A 19728-nucleotide genomic window follows, 5' to 3' on the forward strand; every position below is an offset into this window, starting at 1 on the left:
CGAAAGCAACTCTCCTTGCTTCTTCTTATATTTGGACGAGAGCTTGAGAAAAATGCCTCTAATGTAGGCTTTGATTGAGCTCCACAGACAGTGGTCATTTACTGCCCCGTTATCGTTAATTGTTATGAATTGTTTGATTTCTTCTCTAATTGAATTGACAGTGTTAGGGTCTGCAAGCAGATATTCAGGCAGTTTCCAGGTAGGTCGAGAAGTCTGGTGATTGGGGTGTGTGCATTGTAACAAGCACTGGGGGAATGGTCTGACCACGTGCAATTCATGATCTGCGCTGATTGGATTTGATCTAATAGACGGGGCTCGCAAAAAACAAAATCAATATGCGAATAAGAGTTATGCACCACAGAAAAGTATGAGTAATCTCTGGTGGTAGGGTGCAGCGAGCGCCAGATATCAAACAAGTTATGGTGTGCAATTAGTGTATTGAATTGTTGTGTGGTTTTAAGCAGAGGAGGGTTAAAAATCCTAATTTTGGCAGAGCGTCTGTCTAAGAAGGTATATAGGACCATGTTAAAATCCCCAGCTAGTAATAGGTTGCCAGATTTATGCAAATCCAGAAGGCGTAAAAACTTCCTAAGGGAATTATTTTGTCCAGAGTTGGGGCCATAATAGGATGCAAGAGTATATATAGTTCCCTCTAGCTTACAGTTTAGAATTAAGAATCTGCCCTGAGGGTCTGCCAATCCACTTTTAATTTTTTCAAAAAGGACACTCTTATGGATGAGGATCGCTACCCCCTCTAGATTTTCCCATGAATGAAGCAGTCTCCATCACTGGGTATTGTTGGGATTTGAGGGGGGACTGGGGTTGCCCTCCACCCAGTGGGTCTCCTGCAGGAAAGCAACCTTAGATTTGACATGATTGAGGAAGCGTAAAAGTCTACTTCGTTTGTTGGGGGTGTTGAGACCTCTGACATTATGAGAGGTAAATGTTAGAGCCATGTTTTATAAAAAAATATGTTTGAAGGAAAAATGAAGAATTAAGAACAATGGGAAGAAAACGAAGAAGGGGAAAAATTGAGGGAAGAGGGGGGGGAGAAGAGAAGGAAGAAGAGAGAGAGAGAGAGAGAGAGAGGAGAGAGTGAAAAAGGGGGGGAGGGGGGTAAAGGGAGTATTCGGTGTGCCGCCTAGGAAAGAATAGGAGGTAAAGTACTGTATTAAGCTAATAGGGTTGCGGTATAGACGAGAGAAACCGCATTAGGTAGTCTCCCCTAAAGGGGAGCACGTTAGGAGTGGGGGGATGTGTGTACGTTAAGGGAAGGCACTAAGTGCCTAATATATGAATTTTTTCTGGGGAAGTGGTCGCGACGAGAAAAAGATTAAAACTATAAGAGCAAGTTTGATGTTAGGAGAATGAAAGGGGATAATCAGCCGTGGGGGTCTGCCGCCCATGGATAGGATGAAGTGTGGTTATAAACCACAGTAGACAGAATTGTGTAGTGTCTGTTAAATTGTAGGACCGCTAATTTATAGGTGTGTAACACATGGCGAATTAGGGATTATTCAGGCAAGAGGAGAATGATATGCTAAGGTTGCTGGGATTAGTCACATAGGGTGGGGATTGTAAGTAGGGATCTTTTGTGATAGGGCGGCCTCATTTGTACAGTAAATTAAATGTGGGCGTTGGTGTATAGTTAGCTAAGCATTTTAAGTGACATAGTTGGTAGTGTAAGGGGGTCCTTGGTGAGGAGATAGCAGCTGTGCATACATTTATACATTCAAAACATTGTAATCCAACATAACAGTCAAAAGAAATTTATAAAAGTTAAACATTAACAAAGGGAGTCCACCTCTGATATCTCTGTAAGGGGTAATGCAATATAGGTTATGGATGTAACTGAATGCTGCGGTAAGTGAAACTATGCAACATATAAGAGCATATGTTGTCTAGTGTGGTAGGAAAAGGTAAGCCCCCTTGATAGTGACAAAGAGTGCAATTAAAGCTGAAGTCTATGAAGTGTGTTTGGGTGAGTGAAGGAAGTAAAAGATCAGAGGCGGAGCTCCCTATAACAAAACAGTAGGACAATGCTGCATGATAGTGCTAAACATCACATACTAGTATAACATTTAAGTAGAGTTTTCAAGAATCATATAATAATGAAGCGAGCCCACCCCTGGCACCACTACTAGCAAAAAGGCGTGAATGACTAAGAGGGTTTCTAATTGTAGTGCCCAGCGAGGCAGTAGTTTGACTATGTGCGTATGAGATCCAGTGTGGAACGGGGAGATCGGGCCTATCTGTCACTGACAAATAGTAGAGCTAAAATACGGGTGTGGGATGCGTGTGTAGAGGAATAATAGAAGCAGTAGGGCCGAGGCAGGCTCGCATACATCCAAAACAACACAGTTTTTCGAACATGTAACTAAACACTTTACTGCAGGATAAAAATCATACAATTCAACAAATACTTATCAGATCTTTCGGTGGAGCCCCTCTCCAATGGCACAGATGAACCTATAAAAAATGAGACCTCCAAAAAGAAAGAAAAGGAAAAGAAAAAAAAGGAACATGACCAACCCTGAACAAAGTCCATCAGGGTTTGAAGAGATTAGGAAAGCATCATGACAAGGTCCAGCTATGTGTGGATCAAGAGTTGGTTGCGTTGGGCTTTCTATGAGGAGGAGACGCCCATTCAGGCGCCCTGGCATTCAGTTGTCAAGGCTGATGAGACACAGTGGCGATATTGTCTTCATAGGGAATGGGAAAGTTCCAAGACTTAATTAGAGCCAAGCCTTGAGTAACATTGTGGATATTAAACGTTTGATTGTCCTTGAAGACTATTAATTGATCGGGTAGCCCCAGCGGATAACGGATATTCTCTTCCTTAGCATGGTGGTGACATCTGCGTATGTTCTTCTTTGTTGGACGGTTCTTGCAGAAAGGTCTGGAAATATTTGTAGGTTCCGAAACTTCTCTGGAAGTGTGCGTTTCTGAAAGTGTACCCTTTCTTTGTAGGTAAAATAGTGCAGACGCACTATGACATCTTGTGGTTGCTCTCCAGACAAGCCTTTAGGCCTTAGGGAACGATGAGCTCTGTCTATCAGATTTTCTGAATCAGAGGAAATCGGTGCCAGCTGCTGAAAAAGATCTTTTAGGAAACTCTGGAGGTCAGTAAAAGAGACAGACTCCGGCACCCCCCGAATCCTTAGGTTGTTGCGCCGGGACCTGTCTTCAAGGTCTGCAATCTTATCTTCAACAGAGTCCATATATTCCGATAGGTGTTGAGTATACGTTAAACAATTGCATTGTTCCATGGCTAGATCTTCGCAGCGCCGCTCCAGTGTGTCAATGCGTTCATTGGTGGAGGAAATTTCTCTTTTGAGCTCCGCAGTAGAAGCAGATAATTTAGCTGCAAATGATGAGTGATGGTCATCCAGCATGTTCTTCAGGGAATCTAGTATGAAAGTGGGTGTCACAGGTTCTCCCTGGCTTTGCTGCATGTGTTTCAGCGCTGCAAGGGAGAATTCAGCTGAATCAGAACCAGGGGAATCAGGGGGTTCAGATATGGAGTGATGATCTGGTGAAGGAGGGCTAAAATGATCCATCACAGTTTTCTTGGGAGGGTATTGTGGTTTATTTTCTTCCTCTGTGATTGCGGACATAGTGATGTCAGTATAATATAGAAAGACAGTACCTCACAGCAACCACTCCAGGGTGTAATTCGTGAGATATGAGTTCTTCCCTTAGTGATAACACACTTAAACACAGATAGGGCACATTGTTAAGCAAGTTCAGAGACACCAGTTGGAAGGCGGGCCTACCCCCAACGGCCAATGGGCGACTTTAAAGCTGAGTCCATGTTGAGGGGGTTTAGACTAGTATCAGAATACAGATCCAGGTGTAGATATTATATTATTTAGAGGTTGAGTCCAGCTAAATGCATGTGATGGTTTGTCAGACAATATCAACCGCCATGAGGGGATACTGTATTAAAAAAGAAGGCAAAACTGCAGGCACCCCATACAATAATGATATGCAAATACAAGAGCACAGTTTATTCTAGGAGAATACGGTAAACACCAACCCAAAAAGAGAGTTCCAGAACAAGGTGAAACAGTTTAACAGTGAAGCTCACAAATATAAGTGGTGCAGTTAGTGGCGGAGAGCTATACTTCCTAGAGCCACATTAGTAGGCCTTATGTATCTGTATACAATTGATAATCTCCCTCTTTACTTTCCTCCTTCCTTCTCCCCTCTTCCTCCTCTTTCTCCTTTCTACTTTTCTCTTCTCCTTCTCTTTTCCTCCTGTCCCCTTCCTTTGTTTCTTTTTTCCTTTCCTTCCCGACTTTTATTATTTGTGTTCCCTCTCACTTCTGCTGCATCACTGTCCTTCTATTTTATTTATTTTGGTATAGAGGACTGGTAAGGTTGAAGCAGTGTGCAGAAAGGCGTTCGAGTTGAGATATCAGCTCCTATTTAGAACAGCTCCATGGGAGAGTTTATGGGAGTTACGTGAGGGGTAGCTAGAGAAGGCCCAGAGTACAAAGTTTCATAAGTTAGGAGAGTGTTATGTAGGATTTAAAGTGAGGTCCTGTAGGTGGAGGTTACAGACCTAGATGATCTATGATATCCAAGAGGTTATATGGAGGCTTATATCCCTGATTGCAATCAGGTATTGCAGGGAAATATAAGTGCGTCAGTACTTTCCAAAGCCCTGATGTTATGGGCTGTCAGGTATGTGGAGAGTAATCGTATTGGTGCCTGTGTGCAGTATCTCACCTTTAATGACCTCCTGTCAGTGTGGAGTAGGCTCTCAGCAGGTACCTCGTGGGTGACGATGAGATCTAAGATGGCCCCCGCCCAGATGTGGCTTGTAGCGCCGGAGCGAGGAGGAGGTCAGCTGATACTTAGGTCGGGCAGTCAGCCTGGAGACAAGCCTGGGGGTCATGGTGAGTCGGAGCAGACTAGGTCCGTGCTTCCAGTAGGTTGCAAGGGGGTAACAATCTCTTAGTGCAGGTGCCGTCTGTCTCCGGGTCCTACTGCCTGTTGCACCGTGCTCCACCAAACGGGCTGTCCACGATGTTGTAGCGTATCAGGGGGGAAAGCTAAATGAGTTGAGTCTAAATATAATAAATTATAAAGGCAAAAACTAATATCTAAACAGGGAAATTAGAGAGCTTAGAGCGGGAGCTCACTAGAAATCGCGACCAGCTTCCCCAGGTGATGGCTCCGCCAACCCCCCCTTTTTGTCAATTTTTGTAGCATTTGTGACACAAAGAGTTTCATATTATTATTGGGAAGTGCATGCAGTTTTGTATTATTTGCTTTTTGCTTATGTCGTTAATACCCCCTGAAACTCAACATTTTTACCTCCCCAAAACAACAAGAAATAATCTGCATTGTTAATCTCCTGATTTTCATAATCCAAAAGCCAATTGCCACACAATTAGCAACGTTAAAAAAGAAAACTTAGCAGGTTTAGCGATTACATCACAGGTTAAAGGATCTGTATGTTGATGGATCCCTTTAATAGTGCGTAGTGATGCTAATAGGTGGCATGTGTTCAATTAACCCTGTTGTGCTCCAAACCATAGAGAATGTGTGTATGTCTGTTTAAGGGTTAGGCATTATCATATAGTATAGTGGACAATGTGTTTGTTACTTATTATTCATTTTTTAACTTTAATTGACGAAGCAGGCGGTGTTTGTATCTGTTTGGTGATGTCGTGCCCAAGCCCAAAACCAATACTACATACAACAACTCTTTGGTAATAAGTCCAAAAGTGTTGTTTGGTGTTTAGCAAGTTTTTTAGCTGTGGAATTCTATAAGTGACAAATGGTCATGATGTGTGATCAGAGAAACAGGCCTGACTTGTTAAGTATAGGATTATTTTTTACCAAACAGAAAATGAAAAGTGTATTGCAGATAAATCATGTGATCTCATCAACACTGAAAATGGACTTATCGGCAACTCGTTAACATGTTAACTATCAAATGATAAATTGTGATTAACCCCATAAGCTTAATAAAGATGAATAGAATTAAACCACTTACCATCCTTAGGATTTTTTCATTCTCATCCATAAGCCTTAAACAGGACAAACAAGGTGCTTAGTAACGTTTTATACTTTTAACAAAGGAAGGTAGAATTAGTATTAAAGGGACAGTCTAGTACAAAATAAACTTTCATGATTAATATAGGGCATGTAATTTTTCACAATTTTTCAATTTACGTTCATAACCAATTTTGCTTTGTTCTCTTGGTATTCTTAGTTGAAAGCTAAACCTAGGAGGTTCATATGCTAATTTCTAAGCCCTTGACCACTAGAGGGTGTCACACATGTGGAGTTCAAGTGAGCCAGTGATGATTGGCTAAAATGGATGTCTGTCAAAAGAACTGAAATAAGGGGGCAGTTTGCAAAAGGTTAGATACAAGATAATCACAGAGTGAAAAAGTGTTATTTATATATCTGTGTTGTTGTGCAAAACTAGGGAATGGGTAATAAAGGGATTATCTATCTTTTTAAACAATAAAAATTCTATGGTAGACTATCCCTTTAACACCTCCATGTTGATGCAGAAAAAGGGAAGTGCTGTCTTAGTCATTAAATTTAAATAAAGTAAAATCCTTTTGTAAGAAAATAACATGTTATGTACAGGTGATGCCTTTAACCCTGGGCTTCTCTCTGACGTTGCTGCAAGTCCTGGGCTTCTCTCTGCCGTGGATCTCGCTAAGAATAGCAAGATCACGCTATTTCTGAATGCCCCCACAAGTGGGACACTGCATAAAATACAGTTGCAGAGTTACCGAAGCAGAGAGGGCCACTCTGTGGCCCTCTCTGCATCGGACAGTGGTGGTACGGATCGCTGGTGGGTGGGAGGGTTAAGGAGGGAGGCGGGTGGGCGGCCCATCTTTGTAGGGGGCGGGGAGAAGGGCGAAAGTGCCCGCGTCAGTGAGGTGGGAAGGAGGGAGGAGGGGCAAAGAGGGGATACTATGTGGGATCCGTTGACGGAAAGGGAACTGGGAGGGGGGTATGAGGAAGGGCAGCTACACTAAAAAAAAATGGGTATTTTATTTTATATTTTTAATTGTCCAATTTGCAGCAAACTGGGTACTTGCAGACAGCTGCCAGTACCTAAGATGGCGGCAAATAAGTAGAGGGGGGAGGTGGGATGTGTCAGGTGGTGGCTGATCTCTACACTAAAGCTAAAGCTAAAATTAACCCTGCAAGCTACCTCATTAACCACTTCACTGTTGGACACAATACAAGTGTGGTGCACTGCGGCATTTAGCGGCCTTCTAATTACCAAAAAGCAATGCCAAAGCCATATATGTCTGCTATTTCTGAACAAAGGGGATCCCAGAGAAGTGTTTACAACCATTTGTGCCATGATTGCACAAGCTGTTTGTAAAATAATTTCAGTGAGAAACCATCGCATTTGGCGGTGAAATGGTGGCATGAAATATACCAAAATGGTTTATCTACTAAAAAAATATATATAGTTTTGATAGGTAAATATAAAAAAGGCTCTATTTTTGTTTAAATGTAGTGATTGCAAAAATGCTAACAATGCTCTGGTCTTTTGGTGAAGTTTTTGTCTGAAATGCCCCGTCCTTAAGGGGTTAATAGCTAACTAATAGTAGATACAAATACAGTACAAGCTTTCTGTACAGAATGCCTGACGAAGGAACCTTAGTGAACTGAAAGTTTGCAGTTGTATCCACTATTAGTTAGCTATTAAAGGTATCACCTCTACATTACTTTTGTTATTTTCTTACAACAATATTTTTACTTTCTTTTATTAACACCCTAATTTGGAAAAACAACATAAGTCTTGTATATTAGATACATTTCTCCATTGTGACAAAACAGGAGCCTCTTTCAATACTTAAAGTGAAGGTAAAGTTTTTCACATACAAATTGATATGTATTTTCCTTTTGCAACGTACAACGTAGTCGCTATGTTTATTTTTTCAATAATATTATATTTGACCGTATTTGCCTACCTTGATTTTTCTAATTATTGCGATCCTAACTCCTCCCATCCAGCATTTCCGTGTTTGCTATACATTGACGTATAGAGCGGTCACACCTGCTCTATACCGTTTGAACATACGCTCTGTGCAACATCGAGCCTCTAATTACCGTGCATGCGCCCAAAAATTATCTCTCGCTATTGCGCATGCGTTAATCGCAGTCATAGAACTCCTCAAGCAGCATGCGTCCAAAATCTGCAACATAGTATTGAATGAGTTGGGAGACTCATTCAATACTATGGGCCCGATCCTATATGCAGCGTCGCCCCGCAAATGCGGCGACGCTTGAATTTTGCGCTGGTTTGGTATCCTATATACGGCGTAACCTAGAAGTAACGCTCGTATATTTCTGCCGTCGCCCGTATTTTTTTGGGCCATAGGCAGGTATACCAAACTAGCGCAGTTTGGTATCCAATATACAGCGTAAGGATTTACATGGCAAAAATGGAGAAATCTTACTCCATTTTCACCTCGCCACAAAAAGCAGCCGTAGTAAGCCTTACTCTGTGTATTGGAGCCCCGTAACTACCTATACTACCTGCAAAATAAACCTAACACCTAACGCATGCGCAATGTCTATCTACCTGTCAACCGCGATCCCCCGCCGCAATCCCTAATAAAGTTATTAACCCCTAAACCGCCGCTCTCGGACACCGCCGCCACCTACATTAACTACCCCCTAATGTGATCCCCCTACACCGTCGCCAACTATATTAAACTACCCCCTAAAGTGAGCCCCTTACACCGCCGCCATCTACCTTACCTACCCCGCCGCCATCTATTTTAAAATTATTACCCCTAATTTAATCCCCCTACCCCGCCGCCAGCTATATTCAATTATTTAACCCCTAAAATACTAAACTATCCCTACCACTAAACCTAAGTCTAACCCTACAAATAGCCCTGAAATAGCCCTCTTTTGCCAGCCATTAAAAGGGCTTTTGGCGGGGCTTTGTCACAAAGTAATCAGCTCTTTTGCCTACAATCTAAATCCCCCTACACCGCCGCCAGCTATAATAAATGTATTAACCCCTAATCTAATCCCCCTACACCGCCGCCACCTATATTAACCCTAATTATATTAGGGTTAATATAGTTAATATCGTTATTATATTATCTATATACTAAGTATAATAACCCTATCTAACTCTAACATCCCTAACTAAACTCTTATTAAAATAAATCTAATATTAATATTATTAATGAAAATATTCCTATTTAAATCTAAATACTTACCTATAAAATAAACCCTAAGATAGCTACAATGTAATTAATAATTACATTGTAGCTATTTTAGGGTTTATATTTATTTTACAGGTAACTTGGTATTTATTTTAACTAGGTACAATAGCTATTAAATAGTTAATAACTATTTAATAGCTACCTAGTTAAAATAAGTACCAATTTTACCTGTAAAATAAATCCTAACCTAAGTTACAAATACACCTACACTATAAATAAATTAAATAAACTACAAATATCTAAACTAAAATACAATTAAATAATCTAAACTAAATTACAAAAAAAAAACACTAAATTACAAAAAATAAAAAAAGATTACAAGATTTTTAAGCTAACTACACCTATTCTAAGCCCCCTAATAAAATAATAAAGCCCCCAAAATAAAAAAAAATTCCCTACCCTATTCTAAATTAAAAAAAGTTAGCTCTTTTACCTTACCAGCCCTTAAAGGGCCTTTTGTGGGGCATGCCCCATAGACAACTGCTCTTTTGCCTGAAAAAAAAACCCACAATACCACCCCCCCAACATTACGACCCACCACCCACATACCCCTAATCTAACCCAAACCCCCCTTAAATAAACCTAACACTACCCCCCTGAAGATCTCCCCTACCTTGTATTCACCCAGCCGGGCAGAACTCTTCATCCGATCCGGGCGATGCCTTCAATCAAGCTGCAGAGAGTCTTCTTCCATCCGGCGTTGTCTTCAATCAAGTGGCAAAGGAGTCTTCTTCCATCCCGGCGATGTCTTCAAGCAAGCGGCAGAGAGTCTTCTTCCAGCCGGTGATGTCTTCAAGCAAAGCGGCATCTTCAATCTTCTTTCTTCGCTCACTCCGCCGCGGAGCATCCATCCGGCACGACGACTTCCCGATGAATGAGGTTCCTTTAAATGACGTCATCCAAGATGGCGCCCGTCGACTTCCGATTGGCTGATAGGATTCTATCAGCCAATCAGTATTAAGGTAGAAAAATCTGATTGCTGATTGAATCAGCCAATCCAGATTCAAGTTCAATCTGATTGGCTGATTGGTTTAGCCAGTCAGATTTTTTCTACCTTAATTCCGATTGGCTGATAGAATCCTATCAGCCAATCGGAATTCGACGGACGCCATCTTGGATGACGTCATTTAAAGGAACCTCATTCATCGGGAAGTTGTCGTGCGGATGGATGCTCCGCGGCGGAGGAGCAAAGAAAGAAGTTTGAAGATGCCGCTTGATGGAAGATGCCGCCGGATGGAAGAAGACTTTGCTGCCGCTTGGATAAAGACATCGCCCGGATCGGATGAGGAGTTCGGCCCGGTTGGGTGAAGACAAGGTAGGGAGATCTTCAGGGGGGCAGTGTTAGGTTTATTTAAGGGGGTTTGGGTTAAATTTGGGGTATGTGGGTGGTGGGTTGTAATGTTGGGGGGTGGTATTGTGTTTTTTTTTTTCAGGCAAAAGAAAAGTTTACTTTGGGGCATGCCCCGCAAAAGGCCCCTTTTAAGGGCTTGGTAAGGTAAAAGAGCTTTGAACTTGTTTAATTTAGAATAGGGTAGGGATTTTTTTTTGTTTTGGGGGGCTTTATTATTTTATTAGGGGGCTTAGAATAGGTGTAATTAGCTTAAAAATCTTGTAATCTTTTTTTTATTTTTTGTAATTTAGTGGGTTTTTTTTGTGTAATTTAGTTTAGTTTATTTAATTGTATTTTAGTTTAGATATTTGTAGTTTATTTAATTTATTGATAGTGCAGGTGTATTTGCAACTTAGGTTAGGATTTATTTTACAGGTAAATTGGTAATTATTTTAACTAGGTAGCTATTAAATAGTTATTAACTATTTAATAGCTATGGTACCTAGTTAAAATAAATATCAAGTTACCTGTAAAATAAATATAAACCCTAAAATAGCTACAATGTAATTATTAATTACATTGTAGCTATCTTAGGGTTTATTTTATAGGTAAGTATTTAGATTTAAATAGGAATAGTTTCATTAATAATATTAATATTATATTTATTTTAATAAGAGTTTAGGGATATTAATATTAGATTTATTTTAATAAGAGTTTAGGGATATTAATATTAGATTTATTTTAGGGTTATGATACTTAGTATATAGATAATATAATAACGATATTAACTATATTAACCCTAATATAATTAGGGTTAATATAGTTAATATAGCTGGCGGCGGTGTAGGGGGATTAGATTAGGGGTTAATGTGTTTAATATAGGTGGCGGCGGTGTAGGGGGATTAGATTAGGGGTTAATACATTTATTATAGGTGGCGGCGGTGTAGGGGGATTTAGATTGTAGCAAAAGAGCTGATTACTTTTTGACAAAAGCCCCGCCAAAAAGCCCTTTTAAGGGCTGGCAAAAGAGCAGTTACTTTGGGGTAATGCCACGCAAAAAGCCCTTTTCAGGGCTATTTGTAGGGTTAGACTTAGGTTTAGTGGTAGGGATAGTTTAGTATTTTAGGGGTTAAATAATTGAATATAGCTGGCGGCAGGGTAGGGGGATTAAATTAGGGGTTAATAATTTTAAAATAGATGGCGGCGGGGTAGGGGCTAACTTTTAGGGGGTAGGTAAGGTAGATGGCGGCGGTGTAAGGGGCTCACTTTAGGGGATTATAGATTTAATATAGCTGGCGGCGGGGTCCGGGAGCCGGCGGTTTAGGGGTTAATAACTTTATTAGGTGTCGGCGGAGTCCGAGAGCGGCGGTTTAGGGTTAATACTTTTTTTATTGTTAGGATAGTGAGGGGGAATAGCGGGATAGAGGGTTAGACGTGTCTGGCTATGTTTAGGAGGCGTGTTAGACAGTGCGGGTGATTTCATAGTTTAGTCAGGTTTAGTAGGCGCCGGCAGTTTCTAAAGTGCCGTAAGTCACTGGCGACTCCAGAAATTTGTACTTACGCAGATTTCTGGACATCGCTGGTTTATCCGACTTACGGCACTTTAGCCTCTGACGGCACCGTATATGGGATAGCTCGAGTTGCGAGCTGAAACTTCGGGCGTAGGGGGGGGGACGCTGCATATCTGATCGCGCCCTATATTTGTGAAGCGACAGTATAGGTGTGTGAATATGGCTCAAACAGCTTATAGGAATAGATGCAGCAATTGAAATGTAACAAAATTGTTGCAATATGCGATCCGATGCGGTTGAGACTTGGCAAACAAATGAACCGCTTAATGCGCATGCGCTACACGAGGATGCGCTCGCTTTTCAAGGAGGAAGTAAAAATAGTCGCGCATGCGCACAATTAAGCATCCCCTTCTGACGTCAATTGACGGCCGCCTAATGGCCAAAAAATCAATTGGCTGTCTAAACAACGTGATCGTTGTTTAGAAAAAAAAAAAAAAACGGGTTGTTTTATTCGAAGCAAAATCGGAGCACATTATAATAGATAACAAAGGTAAAATTGAAAAATATAAGAATTGATGAATGAACATGCTATTATTTTTGAGTGATATATTGATTTTTTTTGTGGCAGACAGATTAACTTTACCTTCACTTTAACTCAGTGACATCACCACAAGATGCTGTATCATATCAGTATAATGTGCAGGGGACAAGGTTCTGGTTTTAATTACAATTTCTAAAAAGTGATTATTGGTACTAACCGATAATTGGCAAGGTGCCATTGAAACATTGGCGGATCTAATGAGTCCATAGGGAAAAACATTAGTGGCCATTCCATTTTGACACCTGAGAAAAAAAAATTGATAGTAAACTTTAATTAACCAAAAAAATAATAAATCTAAGCTGAAATAAAAGGTTCAGGTGAGGATTTTGGCATCCAAACATTTTTTAGTGAGAGTAGGGAAAGACCTTACTGAATCGCACTTATTTAGGGCTAGATTAAAAGTGGAGCGCTATTAAGTGCTTACGCTAGAGCAGTGTTTTTCAACCAGTGTGCCGTGGCACACTAGTGTGCCGTGAGAGATCCTCAGGTGTGCCGCGGCAGACTGACAACAGTGCGGGGGTGTCCCTCTTTCAAATTTTTAATATAGGGAGGTATGTGACAGGCTCATCAGGCATCATTTACAACCATGACATTGACATTCATTCACAGGCAATCATTATGATTGTTTGTGAATGAATGTCAATATGTCACGTATAGTTTGTAGGAGGCACGGCATGACAGCACAGTACAGTGTATATATATATATATACTGCATATATATACTGTATATATATCCTGTATTAGGCTACAATGTGTGATTTTGTAAAGTTTTGGGATGGTGGTGTGCCACAGGGTTTTTTAATGTAAAAAAAGTGTGCCACAGCAAAAAAAGGTTGCAAATCACTGCGCTAGAGCACTAATTGCGCTAGAAGTAAACTTTTTGCGCTCAATGGGTGGTGCTCGTATTATGAGTTAAAAGTAAACAGGTTACTTCTAGTGCAAAAGATTACCTTTTCCCTCATAGAAGTCAATGGAGAGAAAAAAGTTGAAAAAAACACCCGACTTGCAAACCTGAAATCATATTCTGATATGTGCTAACGCGACATGAAAATATGCCTACAGACCGGCAAAAGTTGAAATCTGTGACGTAACATACGATCCAGCGGTCTCAATCCAACACAGATCAATGCTTACATCATTACAGATGTTCTGAATACACATTTGGCTCATATTTGTCAATTTTCAATTACTTTGTATGCTTATGAAGCAATAAACTTATTAATATCTTTTGTTGCAAATCACTAAAAATGTATTTTGTGTGTATAAATATTCCTTCCACCACCCACAGTCCTGTGCTGTGTAAATTTGTTCCTAGTATTTGTTTACACACACAAATATATATGTATGTATATATACTGTGCAAAAGTCTTAGGCCTCCATTAGATTTGTTGTTTTAGAAAAGTTTCAATGACCATCCATATTTTATTCGGTCTCTTTATTGAGATACAAACAGAAAATACAGGAAATATGTACACAAAATATATATAAAAAAAAAAAATCCGAACAAGATGGCTTCTTCAGGCAAAAGTCAATATTTAGTGTGACCTCCCTTGGCACTAAGCACATCTTGAACTCTTTTGGGGAGACTGTCTTGAAGTTTTCTGGAGTAAACTTGTATATTATTAGGCTTCTTTTAGCACTTCCCAGAGTTCTTCTTTAGATTTAGGCTGTCTTCTATTTATTTCTCTGTCCAGGTGATCCCATACTGCCTCATTAATATTCAGGTCTAGACTCAGTGGAGGCCACTCCATGACTGTCAGTGTTTTATCAGCTGTTTTCTCTGCAAATATGATTTCACTGCATCATCAGTCTGCATGGGATCTTTATCATGCTGAAAAATACAACCATTCCCAATCAGGCGCTTTCCAGAAGGAATGGCACAATGAATTAAAACCTGTCTGTACTTTTCAGCATTAATGATCTCGTCAATTCAGACAATATCATCAACACCACTGGCTGAAATGCAGCCACAAACCAGGACGGACCATCCACCATGTTTAACAGTAAAATGAGTAATTGAGGGGAGCGCCAAAAAAGGCTAAGGTAAATGAGATAAGATATACAATTTTAATAATACAATAGCTAATACATTAAATACATGGATCCACATCTACAAGCCTACAAATTTAATATTAAAAGCTTAATCACAATAAAAAAACAGTAATAAAATATAATCAACAGTGTCACAGTGGGATCAAGTTATAAAAACAGTAACACATTTAATACAATGAAATTAACAGTAACACAATGGGAGTAGTTTCAATCTAAAGGGTAGTCTTAGACAGAATCAAAGTAAGCACAATACCTATATCTTAACTTAACAGTTGATATACTCTGAAATATAGTTTTTTTCTTTTTTTCCAACAGGTTTTTTATTTTATTTTTATTTTTGTACTTGCATATATCTACTGGTAATTTTTATGTTTTTTTGAAGAGATAAGGAATTCACCCTATTATCCTTCTAATATTGGTATTTTTCGATCACTAAACACTCTCCATTTTTTATATTTGTTTTAAATTTTTTAATTTTTGCACTTTTTTCAAATTTTTTCAATATATTTTTCACTTGTGACTTTGGATTATTTTGTATCAACACTGACATACTGGATTTTAACTTCACTTGTGACTTTGGATTATTTATGCATCAACACTGACGCATTTGATTTTGGATTTTCCTCTTCTATTATCTGAACACTACGGACATCACATTTTATCAGAATAAACTACTCTTTAATTAGGAGTATTCTTAGGGACTATACACCTTTTATCTCATTTAGATTGAAACTACTCCCATTGTGTTATTGTTAAATATGTTATATCTTGATCCCACTGTGACACTATTGATTATATTTTATTACTGCATTTTTATTGTGATTAAGCTTTTAATATTAAATTTGTAGGCTTGTAGACATGGATCCATGTATTTAATGTATTAGCTATTGTATTATTAAAATTGTATATCTTATCTCATTTACCTTAGCCTTTTTTGGCGCTCCCCTCAATTACTCATTTTACTGTTACCTTTGTGGTTCACTAGGCAAGCTACCGAGGAGAGCTAGAGGTACCTCTATTTGTGCAGGGTAAACTCAATTCTTAATAACATCCACCATGTTTACTGAAGACCGCAAGCACTCATTCTTCCATCACTCGCACATATTGTCTTCTTGGACCCAAAGTATCAACCTTGGATTTGTCCACTCCCATAATACTCTTTTCCACTGATTTTCATTCCAATCTTTGTGAGCTTTAGCATATCTTAACCTTTTCCCCCTGTTCCCCTTCCGAAAAAGGGGTTTCTTGGCTGCTACCCTTCCGCAAAGACAATTCCTGATCAAGCTTCTTCAGACTGTAGAAGGGTCAACTTAGCATCCCGATGAAGCTGACTGTTTTTGTCCTTGACCTCTCCTAATTCTTCAAATTTCTTTATAACATCATCTTGAATACCACATCTTGAGTATCCTGTTTGTTTGCTGATTTCCCTTTGAGAGTGGCCTTGCTGATGCAAAAGTATGATTTTATGGCTTGTCAAATTTTGCGATCTTTGGCAATTTGAATGGAATGATGTTATTGAAAGTTGGTCTTATTAGCAAGCTTCTAAATAATTAAACTCATACCACATGTGTATGTAATGCTCAAGTATGTCTTGCACAAAACTAGTGTAATAGTATTTTTTACAGCAGTCATTTGGACATAAAATAGTAAGACAAATACAGGTGTTAGCAATGACATTAATAAGGGTTCCATTCCATTTAAGATTACAAGATTAACCGTTGAAAGGAGGAAATCATTTTTAGAGACCATTTGAACAGGGAAGAAAATACAAATTTTATTAATTTTATAGTATTATGTGCAAGAAATATTATATTTTGTTTTTGGAAATCAAAAAAGAGTCATAACTTCTCTGAATTTCTCAATAATATAAACACATACACCTAGATTACGAGTCTTGCGTTAGCCTTAAAAAGCAGCGTTGAGAGTTCCCAATGCTGCTTTTTTACGCCCGCTGGTTTTACGAGTCTTGAAATGACAGGCTCACTTTTTTGGCCAGACTCGAAAATACAGCAAATCCACTTACGTAAATTGCGTATCCTATTTTTTCAATGGGACTTGCATAGCGCCGGTATTACGAGTCTTCCAAAAAGTGAGTGGTAGACCCTCTCCTGTCAAGCTTGGTACCGCATTTAAAAGTCAGTAGTTAAGAGTTTTATGGGTTAAACACCGTAGTATAAAACTCTTAACTAAAGTGCTAAAAAGTACACTAACACCCATAAACTACCTATTAACCCTTAAACCGAGGGCCCCCCACATCGCAAACACTAAAATAAAAATTTTAACCCCTAATCTGCTGAACCAGACATCGCCGCCACTATAATAAATATATTAACCCCTAAACCGCCGCACTCCCGCATCGCAAACACTAGTTAAATTTAACCCCTAATCTACCATCCCTAACATTGCCGACACCTACCTACATTTATTAACCCCTATAAATGTAACCCCTATATTAAATGTATTAACCCCTAAATCTAAGTCTAACCCTAACACCCCCTAACTTAAATAAAATTTTATATAAAACTAAATAAAATTACTACAATTAACTAAATTATTCCTATTTAAAACTAAATACTTACCTATAAAATAAACCCTAAGATAGCTACAATAGAACTAATAGTTACACTGTAGCTATCTTAGGTGTTATTTTTATTTTACAGGCAACTTTGTATTTATTTTAACTAGGTAGAATCGTTATTAAATAGTTATTAACTATTTAATAACTACCTAGCTAAAATAAAGACAAATATACCTGTAAAATAAAACCTAACCTAAGTTACAATTACACCTAACACTACACTATAATTACATAAATTCCCTAAATTAACTACAATTAAATACAATTATCTAAACTACGAAAAAAACAAACACTAAATTACAGAAAATAATAAAATAATTACAAGTTTTTTAAACTAATTACACCTAATCTAATCCCCCTAATAAAATAAAAAGCCCCCCAAAATTATAAAAAGCCCTACCCTATACTTAATTACAAATAGCCCTTAAAAGGGCCTTTTGCGGGGCATTGCCCCAAAGTAATCAGCTCTTTTACCTGTAAAGTACAATACCCCCCCAACATTAAAGGACCAGTCAACACATTAGATTTGCATAATCAACAAATGCAAGATAACAAGACAATGCAATAGCACTTAGTCTGAACTTCAAATGAGTAGTAGATTTTTTTATAACAAATTTCAAACTTATGTATATTTCCACTCCCCTTGTACCATGTGATAGCAATCAGCCAATAACAAATGCATATACGTATAGTCTGTGAATTCTTGCACATGCTCAGTAGGAGCTGCTGACTCAAAAAATGTAAATATAAAAGACTGTGCACATTTTTTTTTATGAAGTAAATTGGAAAGTTGTTTAAAATCGACATGCTGAGTATCTGAATCAAGCCGGGAAGAAGAGGTCCTCCAGACGGGCAGAAGTCTTCATCCAGACGGCATCTTCTATCTTCATCCATCCGGCGCGGAGCGGGGTCCATCTTCAAGACTTTTGACGCGGAGCATCCTCTTCAAATGACGTTCAACTGAAGAATGAAGGTTCCTTTAAATGACGTCATCCAATATGGCGTCCCTTCAATTCTGATTGGCTGATAGAATTTTATCAGCCAATCGGAATTAAGGTAGAAAAAAATCCTATTGGCTGATGCAATCAGCCAATAGGATTGAGCTGGCATTCTATTGGCTGATTGGATCAGCCAATAGAATGCCAGCTCAATCCTATTGGATGATTATTTAGTTAATTGTAATTATTTTATTTAGATTTATTTAAATTATATTTAAGTTAGGGGGGTTAGGGCTAGACGTAGCTTTAGGGGTTAATAACTTTAATATAGTGGCTGCGGCATTGGGGGCAGCAGATTAGGGGTTAATAAATGTAGTTAGGTTGCAGCGACATTGGGGGCAGCAGATTAGGGGTTAATAAATATAATGTAGGTGTCAGCGATGTTGGGGGCTGCAGATTAGGGGTTCATAAGTATAATGTAGGTGGCGGCGGTGTCCGGAGCGGCAGATTAGGGGTTAATAATATAATGCAGGTGTCGGCGATGTCGGGGTGGAAGATTAGGGGTTAATAAGTGTAATATTAGAGGTGTTTAGACTCGGGGTTCATGTTAGGGTGTTAGGTGTAGACATAAATGTATTTTCCCCATAGGGAATCAATGGGGGCTGCGTTAGGAGCTTTTACGCTGCTTTTTTGCAGATGTTTAGGTTTTTACCAGCCGGCTCTGCCCCATAGTTACCTATGGGGGACAATCAGTGCACAAGCACGTTTTTACCATCTCACCGCAAACATAAGTAACGCTGGTATTGATTTCGAGATGTGGAGCTAAATTTTTGCTCTCCACTCACATTTCCTGCGGCTAACGCCGGGTTTGTAGAAACCCGTAATACCTAGCGATGTCTGTAGGTGAGCGTGAGCATAAAATGCTCGTTAGCACCCACCGCACAGCCTTACTGACAAAACTCGGAATCTAGCTGTAAATTAGTGTTAGAACAGATTGAAACCTTCAATAACCTCTGAGCGAGAAATAGATGTATTTTTAAAAAAAGGGGTAATTATATATTCTTAAAAGCCTTGCAAGATTCAACAAAGGTTGCTTTATCTATTTATCAGAACTCAGAATGGATACAGAGCAAACGGATTCTTTAGAGGTGAACTTCAGTACAATTAGATGATTTCAACCTAGGGAGTAATTGGACGATTTCATCTGAATGGCTGGGAAGTTATGGAATGTGAGGAGTAGGAGATGGGATCCTTTCTCGGGAGGTGGGTTTTTTTTCCCTGTCTTCCTTTCTTTATATTTTTTAAAAATACTGTTAGTTGGAGCTTATAAATTAGTACATTAAGAATTATTACTACTCTATATCATAATTTATTCTAAGGAGGATCGGATTTAGTAATTCTTTACAGTGTCTTGTATTTGTTATAGATAATATAAATTGCATCTTATGTTTTATCTGTTCAAGATTTGTATTGAATATTAAT

The sequence above is a fragment of the Bombina bombina genome, chromosome 2 (assembly GCF_027579735.1).
Source record: "Bombina bombina isolate aBomBom1 chromosome 2, aBomBom1.pri, whole genome shotgun sequence".
Taxonomy (NCBI): domain Eukaryota; kingdom Metazoa; phylum Chordata; class Amphibia; order Anura; family Bombinatoridae; genus Bombina; species Bombina bombina.